The following is an 11,492-nucleotide window of genomic DNA, read 5'->3' on the forward strand; positions in this document are numbered from 1 at the left end:
TCAAAGGAGATCAGAGAACACCAATTCGTTTCCATTTGCAATATGTATAATATTAAACTATTACAGATAATGAAAAGTGTTCTGAATTATTACTTTGGTTCTCTTGGTAAAGCAAATATTCAGTACAGCTTATTTTCATACTTCTGTCAATTATATTTTGTATGATTTATATAAATTATAGCACATTCAATGTAAGCTAGGTCTGATTTGGAGAATGCATGCAAGCCTGACATCATACACGTGCCCTGCAATATGTTATTATCATTAGAGTATCTACTCCCCCTTTCTTAAACAATTCCTGCTTAAAACAACCATTTTTGAGGGTAGCAAGGCTATGCAATGTTTTAAGCAAAATACACTTCCTTGATGACCAGGAATTCAACATATAACAGCAGAAAAAAAGATAAGACAACTGCTAAACTAATTCTAGTTTCCCTGGAAAATTAAGCTTTCTTTTATGTCCCATTGTCTCCTTCAAACTGACTGCTCCAGGCTTTTCTGATTGTGATTTGATGTTTGGGGTTTTTTCAGTTCCTTTGTTCTATGAGAAACTGAAGTATTCAGTAGATCTTAGAGATGATCTGACTTTCAGCTTCCCAAGTGTGGAAAAATAATGGAAGATTGGTGAGGAGCATTGTGAACACATTCAAGTGGCTTGCAGCTGGGATGTCAAAACCCACACGCATCATACTAATCGTTGTTTAGCCTTGTGTGTCGAACAACATCAGTGCTTAGATAACACAGGCCTGTGATAGATTTAGAGGCACCCTGTTGAACATGCTTGAGATTCCTGCCCTGCTGTGGGAAAGACCAAATGATGGTAAATTACACCTACACACATCCCTGAGGTACAAGTGAAAAGAGCAGGTTTGGTGATTCCCTAGCATGCACTGAGCTCCATGGTGCCTGCATCCCTGCTTGTGGGCCTCCTCCTGGGTGCTGCTTTGGGGATGCCCCCACTGGTAAGTGCTGTGGTTTAACCACAGCCAGCAGCCAAGCACCACACAGCCACTCGCTCACTCCTCCACCAGTAGGATCAGGGAGAGTATTAGAAGGATAAAAGCTAGAAGACTCATGGTTTGGCTTTAACAAAACCAGATTTTCTCTGCATTTCATCCACGTTTTTGTGGTTGTTCCTGTGTCCTGCCTCAGCTGGCTCACATACCAAGAGAATACCAGCAGTAGAGAACTCAGGGGAAGGTAAAAACACCACAGGATTCACACCACAGACTAAAGTTGAGTCCTGAACATTGTGAACAGGCTACTGACTTAACTGTAGAATTGTAATAAATTGGCAGAAACCAGCACTGTTGCCAAACAGGGGCCTGCAGGGGCAACTCAAGTGTTCCTGCCCAAACTCCCGTGGGAGCGTGGTCCTCACCATTCAGCCTGCCCCCACTCCTCTGTTGCTGGGGTAGCAGTTCTCCAAGGATGGCTGGACCCATAACCTGTGGATTGATATTCAGTGTATACAATAGAGGAAACCAGCTTTTTCTGCTAGTTCTGGACCTCTGTACCATGAGGAGTATACAGCATATATTTGGGGGACTCTGTGGCACAGTGACACTCTTTAATGTTTGACCTACTGTTATGCAGCCGAAAAGATCCAGCATAAGCCCCTGAGTATGCTTTCACTTTGTGAAAAAAGACATGCAAATGAACAGCTTGAATAGGGATTTCTTCTTTTTTTTTCTTTCTTTTTTTTTTTTTTAATATTGGGCTATATATGAGTATGTTTTTGTTTGCTGCCATGGCTGCTAATTTCTTAACCTCAGTTAAACCCCTGTTACTAGGGTCACACAGATGCAAGTGAGGGGAGAAAAGAAAGAGTACAAAGTCCGTGGCACTATGCCTCAGCTAATGTAATCGAATATTTCAGCAATCAGTAGTCATCTGCCTTGTCAGTGTCACAACACTACAAGGTTATAACAGGGCAATTCTCTTTGATGCCTCTCCTAAAAGCAGTCGTTTTCTTAGGAGGAAAAAAAAAAGTTATACTTAAGACCATTAGAGCAATTAGAAAAATAGCGGTCAGATCCAGGCTGGTGGGAAGCAGGCAGCTGTGGGCTGTGTGAGTATTTCACAATAAAAACTTTACTGGGTAAAATGCATAAAGAGATATGGGCAGAAGGGGGCAAAGATCTCACCCCCCAGGTGAGGACCCTAGCCATTAGGTTAGCCAAAGTATTCACTCCTTTACCCAGGGAATCTGTAGCCTGTTTTCTGTGAAAAAATGTAACAGATTCAACAGTGTGATTTGTATGACACCCTGACAGTGCCCTTATAGCTAAAGTGCTCTCTTAGCTGAGGAAAGATTCAATTTCAATGTGGGATTGAAGGCCCTGAGGAAGAGGAGGTTACTGAGTCCAGTCTCTCCCTCAACCCAAGGGACAACTCTAACCTTGTGGTTGTTCTGTAAAGAGCAAGGAGTACATCCTGGGGGACATGTAAGCCTATCATAGATTAGGCATATCAAGGAGTTTAAATGCACAGATTGTTTTGACCCAAATGAGCTCTGCATTGGGCTAGTCAGGTGCCTCTGCAGAGTGATTTTGGGATTATGAGCAAGACATAGCCAGCTGAGCAAGGGCAGGTGGCTCCTAATCCAGCAGAAGGTATTTTGGCTGAACAGATCTAGGCAGTGAAAATGTTTTACAGTTTCCATGCTAAAAGAAATCTTAACTGATTGGCCATCTTGGAGGTGGCATGATGACCTTACTAATGAAACAAGACACCTTGTCAGAAAACAAGACAGTTTTACATTTCTGAAACCATGCTGGCCACAGCTGTTGATCACCAACCTGGATTCATCCACAGAGAAACTACTCCAGATAAGCTTTTGCTGGATGTTAAGGGTCGTGTAAAACTACCCTGGGCAAATCATCTGCCTCCAGCAAACTGAACCAGCCCCTTTGCAGCAACATAAGCACGAGGCAGCAGCGGCCACACTTGAAGGCAGCAGTGGTAGGGTTGGAGGGGGGTTCTCAGGGCTTAGGACCTTGCCCCTGTGAGTTGCAGCACGCTGGTGATTTTCTTGAGGTTGAAGTTCAGCCTGGGACTGCTTGACAGAATGAAGCTAAAACCATCCTACCCAAATTTTTAAAGGAAGTAGCTGCCACAATACTGTGTGGGGACTTGAGGAGCTCCCAATGGCAGAGGGAGAGGACATCCTGGTCTATGGACCTGATAGGCTGAGGATTAAAACTGCATGCGAAGTGTTGCTCTTCTCAGTAAAAATTACAGCACTTTTGGGTTCAAGAAGAAGCAGAACCGTAGGAACCCAGTAAAAGAGCTTACTTCAGGCAGCCACTCTTCCACTTGTGAACAGTGGTTTTGAATAAAGATTTTCAAGCCCTGCCTAAAGGTCTTCAATTTTACTTTAGAAACTTCAGAATAAACTTTATTTACATGATGAGACCTTTCCTGCAAGTTTCTGATCTAATAAAAAAGAAAGCAAAAAGAAGAAAATTCATGGGACAATTTTTCTGAAAGCATGAAATGAATTTTAGTGATAACTATATCTTACTTGTTGACAGAGCGCTTCAGAAAGCTGTTGTTCATCATCTTGTCATAAACAGAGAGCTGTAGCAGCATAATTAGTTTTTTTGTCATTTATGAACTGCACAGAGTGCTACAGTTGCATATCAGCAGGCTGAAGACAGGGTCAAGATCTCCTGATGCCCCTGCTCATTGCAGGGGATTGGACTGTATGACCTGTAAAGGTCCCTTCCAACCCACACTATTCTATGAATCTATGATTCTATGATTCTGTGATTCTATGATCTGCTCTCATTTACACCACCGGGTCCACACAGTTAAACAGCAAACAGACAAGGCTTGATCATAATTATGCCTAGCTGCATATAGGAGGTTTGGTGGTAAAAGCAGTCATTGCCTCCTAATAACCTTAGAAATAAATAATAAAAAGGTTACATACTATTAAATGGACTGCTATCAGTGTAAATATCCAGCTTGCTAACTGTTGTTGACTTTGTTTTCTGCCAAGACAGACAACTCTGTGGGAAACATTTCAAATCAAATGATCTTCAGTGGCTCATGTGTCATGAAAGGAGAGAGAGGTCACTTCAGAACAATTCACTGAAGAGCCACAGATTTTTTAAATGAAACGTTAATTTTACTTAATTCACCTATAAATAAGATACTGCAGACCCCAATTATCTTTTTAAGGATAACAGTAATTTCTGAAATTTGTCTCACCAGATAGCAGAATCCCATAGAGATTTGGAAGGATTAAAACATTTTGGCTGACTCAATCACTCTTGTTTTGAGAACTCTTCAGTGTGATGGGCTATGTAATTATTTCTCAGTAACATTTGTGTAATAGACAATTGGAAGGGGACTAGATATCTTCCAGCCCCCAGTAACTGCAGACGAGACACACAAACATCCACAAAAGGATCATTAAATAGCATAGGCTGGAAAAAGTCAAGCTAGAGGTCACATCACCCTCGGTATGACAAGAGGTCCACTTTACCCAGGGGTATGGTAAACATGAGTGGAGCTTCCTCGGGATCTGTGTAATGCTCCTAAGTAATAGGTTTGCTCTCAGAGGTGTTCAACCCACAAGTGGTCAGCACATTCCAAGAGAACAACTGGCTTTCTGTCAGGTTCTAGAGGGCTTTGGAGGCCTCTGTCCTCGTGTTAGCTGCAGGTAAGCACCCTGTGTGGAGTGCTGACTGGTGGGAGTACAGGGACAGTCCTTGCTGCTGCCCCTGTGGTGTGCCTGTGTCTGTGCCAGCTGTGCCATGGCCAGTCTCACCTCTCACTGTTTATAGAGAGAACAGTGCCAGATCCCCATCTCATCTTGGCCTGTGCTCCAGACATCTGAATTCTGAAGGTAAACCAGAGCCTGCAAGGGATAGCCTGCAGACAGATATGAACATTTTGTGCCTGTGAAATCTCTGTTCCTCATCCCCACGAGCTTGCATGGCTGGTTTGAAGCACAGGGTGAGGAACATTGGCCAAAGGGTTGCATCAGCAGGCAAGAGGGGAACTGGGTCTTTCTGACCTGCAGTGACCTCAGTTCTGCTCCCTTCTTTAAAGATGATTGCTCCTTACAGAGGCAAAGACTTCCTCTCTGCTTTATGCAGCATTTCAGCTCCACTGCTCTGCCCAAGTAAGCAAAGCCTCGGGAAAAGCAAACAGTCAAGGGGGGGGGCTTTCTAAAAATATACCCTCCACATTGAACTGACTCATTTCATGGCTATTTTATTTCTTTGATATAAGATCTTGGAACAAGAAATAATACCCTTATGAGGATTAAAAGCCAATGTTAAAAACAACAGGGGAATCCATTAACAATGCAAGGAATAGTCAATTACATGAGTTCTGTTCACTGTGCCTCATACTCTTGGTACATTAGCTTCTTAGATGCATTATTTAGACACAGCAGACCTGGCTAAACAACTGTTGTCCATTGAAGTTCCATGTCTGCAGTTAGAAGAGCTTCTCCTGTGTCTGTGAAGAGACTATAGTCAGAGGACTTTTCCTGAAATTTGGTGATATGATAAAGCACTAGAAATTCTGTGAATATGCAGAAACCATAGCCAGAGTCTCGGGGTGCTGGATGCAGATATACAGAGATACACCACACTGCAGTGGTATCTGCAGATGGGTGACATGAGGTTGCCCCTGGAGGAACAGAAATGCCAAAAGGTAGTTGCCAGGCTGCAATTCAGAAGACTCCAGCTACCTGCTGAGGTTCCATGTGTACAGAGCAAGGGCTGTAGGGCCAGCCCCATGTTGCCCCGTGAGTGGTTTCTAAAGCTAACTGGTGGCACAAATTACACACTTATTCCCCGGCCTTCCCTGCTAAGAATGTTTTTAGTATTGTTATCTATTTTATTGATATTATTTCCACACAGATTAGGACTTGTTATAAGAATTGTACAAACACAGAACAAAACCACCATGCTTCTCCCAAGGATGTCACAATCTAAGGAAAAGACAAGGTGAAACCAATCCATCCAGGAGAGGGCAAGGAAACAATGAGGCAGCGTTGCCAGCATGTCAGCTAGTGGTCTGAAGAGACCAACAAGTTGGTTAAAGTCAAGTTTGTCACTGACACCAAAGCATCTTGATCTGGTCAGATCTAAAACATGAGAACTAGATAGTTTATACCAGATGGCAGATAGGTGGGGATTAAGCTATGAAGCTCCTTGGTAGTGAAAAAAAAAAAAAAAAGTGTAGTTTATCTGTTACTATAAAGGATAAAGGACAAGGTAGCAAGAAAGAAGGGATGACAGCATAGATAAATGCCCTTTGCAGCAAAAATATGAATGGATGTAGCAGGAGAGGAGAACACTGGAAAATTGCTACAGTGCAAGGAGGAAACACGTGGGTGAATGTTTTATTAGGAGAATGGCTAAGAAAGGCTATATCCTATCAGCAGTTATGCAGAAGCCAAGACAACATTCGAAGAGAAGTACCACTGACAGTGACAGAGATTACTGATGGGTGACCAAGGGTGAGGGTGAGGTACCGATTTTGAGTCTTGACCCAACTAAAGACATTGGGAAACAGTGTCACTTGATTAAAGCAGATATGAATTCAATTGGGGAAGCCAGAACAGCACTTAAAAGCAGTGCTCCAGAATGTGATTTTTAATGTGCATTCAGCAAGTTGTGAAGCAAGAAAGGAACATGACATGAACACTACTGAAGTAAGCTTGCATTAGGTAACAAAAGAGTGAGAGAGAACAAAAGGTTAAGGGAAGGAGTGACAGACAGGGTGACTCTCAGGAGATAGAATGGAGTCAGAAGACGAGGAGGAGATCTCTCTAAGAGCACGTTTTTGTGGAAACCATGAAGCTCAATTTCCAGAGTAGACCTCAGACAGACCCTATTCCAAACAGTTACTTTGTAAATAAAATACAACAGACTGAATCCACATGCAAGCACTATGCAAATATTTGCCACCACTGTGATCAAAGATATTAGGTGATAATGTTCAGCCTCGAAAACTGGCCTTGAACAGCATCCAAGGTGTCCCACTACTACAGCTATTGATAAAGATCAGTACATCAAACTGCACCATCAGTCAGCCTTGACCCTTTGTGCAGAGGACTACCAGTGAAACCATACAGAGTATAATGTGTCTGGAGCCTACCAAATAAAACACATGTACGACTATCAGCAGCACCATAGAACCATGATTACAATTTATATATTCTCAAAAACATTCTGGGTAACAAGAAGTAACTGAGGAAACTAAGGTACTAAGGTAACTAAGGATTTTTACTGATTTTTATGCTTATCTGGGGAATAATCCTAATAATTTTGAGGCAGGTATTTTGCATAACTTAATAGCCTTTACTTCAAGTTCTTAGTTTCAGTGTAATACAGATTTTTGTAATGAATATATGGTAAGAATACAAATGGGTGCCACGTATCTAGATGAAAATATGTTATAGTCTGAAAAATAAAACATCAGATTGTGCCACCAAAGACTGTAGGAAAATAAAATTTTAAAAAAAGTTCGAAGTCCTATTTTGAGAGTGACAGACAGACAGACAAAGTGAGAGCCAGATCACAGGTGTCCATACATGAATTAGGTTTCAAAACTCATATAGCCAGTGGAGATCTGGTCAGCATATGCAGGCAGCTGAACACCAGCAGCTGCCAAAACAGATGTGACTACATTAGGGTAAGCCAAATAAATCTCTAAAGTGAAACGATGGCACTAACAAGGGGTTTGATTCATTTGTCCCCATACAGGTATCTAGAGACCTTTGAAATGCCCTGTAGTATCCCATGTTTCTCTAGAATCCCTTCATACAGACATACATCCCAAAAGTCAAGTGTCAAATCTGTTGACTTCATGATGTCTTTGGAGACTAAAAAGCTTCTGGGATCTGACTGTGGGACAGCAGCCTGATCAAGCCCTAAAACTCCACTGAACAGAATGGGAAGTGGGCACTTTGCTCATAAATAAATGCGTTCAGGTAGAAACCTACATTTAAGTGCTCTAATCTTTGATATAAGTTCCATTATCAGAGTTTTGAGGACTATCAAAGAAATGTAAGCTTTGAATTCAGTCTTGGTCATCCGTTTTCAAAAAAACAAAATTTGATTTCAACAGGAACAATAGCTTTTAAGCATATAAATAATAAAACTGTCCTAGAGACTGCTGTGCTTAATTGCACTCTGAGAGGAGATCCTGGAGAGAGCGTGTTCTTGGTTCAGAGATCATATCATGCAATTTTTACACAAGCCAATGGAGTCAAGACTGCACAGATTTGGAAAAACACTTTGGCACATTGTAGTCAACTGAAACAGTTATATAGGGCTGAAATGCTTGGATTGGAAATAAGCAAATTAATTATTTCCTTTCATTATATTCAAAATGACACATTTCTGATTTTCTTCCCATTTAAAAAGCTTTCATTTTGAAATTACTTCAAATTAAAGGACCAAAAGATGGAAAGCATAGCATTTTATTTAATTTGATCTATACTGGCTGTCACGGTCTTTTGGTTTGCTGAAAAATCTAATATATTTGACTTAGGTCAGATCTACTAAATGTTTATCATCTAATTCTTTCTGAAATGAATTATTTTCATAACTTCCCTAGTAACTAAAACTTCTGCTTTTCCATTTTAACCACAGGACTGTTACCTTTCTCCTCCCATGCACTCAGTTATTGAAATCTATGCAGACTCATATAGCATTTACTTTTGAAAATATTTACCAGCCAATTCTTTGGAGTTCTTACACAGTAAAAGTTCCCCAACACACTTAGCACTAGTTTGCTTCCCATCTTGTCAACATCAACAGGAATTTAATCTAAAACTTTCACTACAGGAAGAGAAACCAATGTGTACTGCTCTTGAAAGTCTCCTCTATAACTTTTACTATAAGGGCAGAAAGTAACTGTATATTTCTATTAACTTGAAATTACAGAAGATACGTATCAGAGTAGATTCCAAGACTGATTTTCTATCTATTGCTGTATGCATAAATATGGAATATGGAAACTGAAGAGATTTTCTGTCTGCTGACGTTAGATTTTGTTATGCAGCATCTCATGACTATCAGAGCAATAATGTTCAAATCAGTTGGTGAGATGCATCCTGCACAAACCATTTACAGTAAGCATTCAGGTGCAGGGCTGCATCTTTTCTGTTTACTTTAAAATATAACAGAGAAGACCTATCCCAATTCCTAATCACAAATCAAAGTCACCGACTGCTATTTATAATACTACATTTTTGTTTTATTTTTCTATTTATCCCAATAAGCTTCTACATATTTGCATTTGATGCTGCATGAGAATTTTGCTAATTTACTTGTTTATACAGAGAGTAAAAAAAACAGTCTCTACTAAGAGAAGGTAAGAAGAGCCTGTCTCATTCGACTTATAGGTGTAAGTCAAATTTACTTCCATTGTTGCTTCCCCCCAAATTTCAGAAAGAAATTACATTAATAATAACATTCAAAGAAATAATTTTAAAGAAACCAGAAGACAACTGGAAAACTCCTCTGTGAAAGAATTACTTTCTACCCTAAATGACAATCTCACTAATATACAATAGAAAATTCAGTCATATTAAACAAAATTTATAAAGACATGATTCTATGGGCAAAGGTTATGCTTTAGTCTTTGGGGTCATTCCCTTTCTTGACACCTGTTCCCATAATTTTTGAAATAAGGTGAATGAAGTCCTTGTTGAAAGAGTTGTCACAGATGACAGTGGTCCAAATGGGTCCACAAAACTTCATCTTTTCATTTGTCATGTGCATCACATCTGGTTTGCCTCAGCCAGGCAATTCTTAGAATCACAGAATAGTTCAGGTTGGAAGGGACCTTGGAAGGTCACCTAGTCCAGACCCCGCTCTGCAATAAGCAGGGACATCTTCAACTTGATAAGGTTGTTCTGAGCCCAATCCAATCTGACCTTGAATGTTTCCACGGATGGGGCATCTGCCACCTCTCTGGGCATCTAGTTCCAGTGCCTCACCACCCTCATCATAAAAAACTTCTTTTTTGTATCTAGTCTAAAGTTGCCCAATTTCGGTTTAAAACCATATACCCTTGTCCTATTGCAACAGGCCCTGCTAAAAAGTCTGTCCCCATCTTTCTTACAGGCCCCCTTTAAGTTCTTAAAGGCTGCTCTAAGGTCCACCCAAAGCCCTCTCTTTTCCAGGCTGAACACCCCCAACTCTCTCAACTGTCTTCACAGGAGAGGTGCTCCTGTTCTCTGTTTACTTTTGTGGCCCTTCTCTGGACTCATTCCATGTTCCTGTGCTCAGGACCCCACATCTGGTCAAAATCCTTCAGGAGACCAGAGCAGAGGTGCAGAATCACCTCTTCTTTTGATGCAGCCCAGGACAAGTTTGGCTTTCTGGGCTGCAAGCGCACATTTTCTAGGTCATGTCCAGCCTTTCATTCACCAGTACCCCCAAGTCCTTTCCACAGAGCTGCCTCCCATCCGTTCTCCCCCAGCCTGTATTGATACCGGGCGTTGCCTGATCCAGGTGCAGGACCCGGCACTTGGCCTTGTTTAACCTTCAAGGAACTGATGCATTGCTCATAGGAAGAAGATCATAAGCAGTGTCACTCTTGCTGCTCAAGATTTTTTTTGTTTGTTTGCCTTTTAACTTCCTTATCTCGACAACCCGTCGGCTCACAGAACAAGAACAAATTCCTGCTGACTTCTACAACAATCCAGACTGTTCTGCTTTAGGATGCAGAGGAACAAAAAAAAAAAAAAAAGGAAAGAGAAGAAACAACAGAAAGGGGAAGTTCTCCCACAGCTAGGTTGCAATATCTGCAGTTTTTGGCATGTCACGGGTTGACAGATCAGCTGCAATGATGGCTAAAATCACATTACTGGGGTGAAACTGGGATGGCAATACTGCCAAAGTGCCCTAAACTTGGACTAAAGGTGATGATTGTCCACTTAGTCAAAAAAGTTAAAACAGATTCAAGGTCTTTGATATAAAAAATTTAGCTTAACTATGGAAAAAAATAAAAAAAAAGGAAGTGCAGGGCATAGAAAGCAGAATCCATTAGTGATGTTTGCATGAAATACAACAATCTTTCATTATTGAGTTGAAGAAGAGTTGTTTTCCTTTCTTCTGCTTTAGTATATGTCTTCCAAATAATTTCTTAAATACAGACAAAAATCTGGCTCTCAGAAAGAAGGTGAATTCTTGAGATACAAACTATTGTGATCAACCACCCCAGCAACTCATTACTCAAGCAGAAGCATTAGCTGCAGAAGACCAAATAAAATGGATGAGGTGAAACATAATAGATGAGACCCTGATAGTATAGAATGGAACTTCACTGTCAGAAGACTCCCTCAGTTTCAGCGACAGATGTTTAAGGAGGCAAGAACGGAAAGAAACGAATGACAGTTATCAAAGGAGGGCAGCCACCTGCATGAGAAGTGCAGACCACAAGCTCTCTGGTGCTATGATAGCTGGAGTAAGAAGGCAATGTCTTTTATTGTCATATCTGTTGAAGAT

This window comes from Pipra filicauda, unplaced genomic scaffold (assembly GCF_003945595.2).
Source record: "Pipra filicauda isolate LSUMZ 115617 unplaced genomic scaffold, ASM394559v2 scaffold81_size6448238_pilon, whole genome shotgun sequence".
In the NCBI taxonomy this organism is placed as follows: Eukaryota; Metazoa; Chordata; class Aves; order Passeriformes; family Pipridae; genus Pipra; species Pipra filicauda.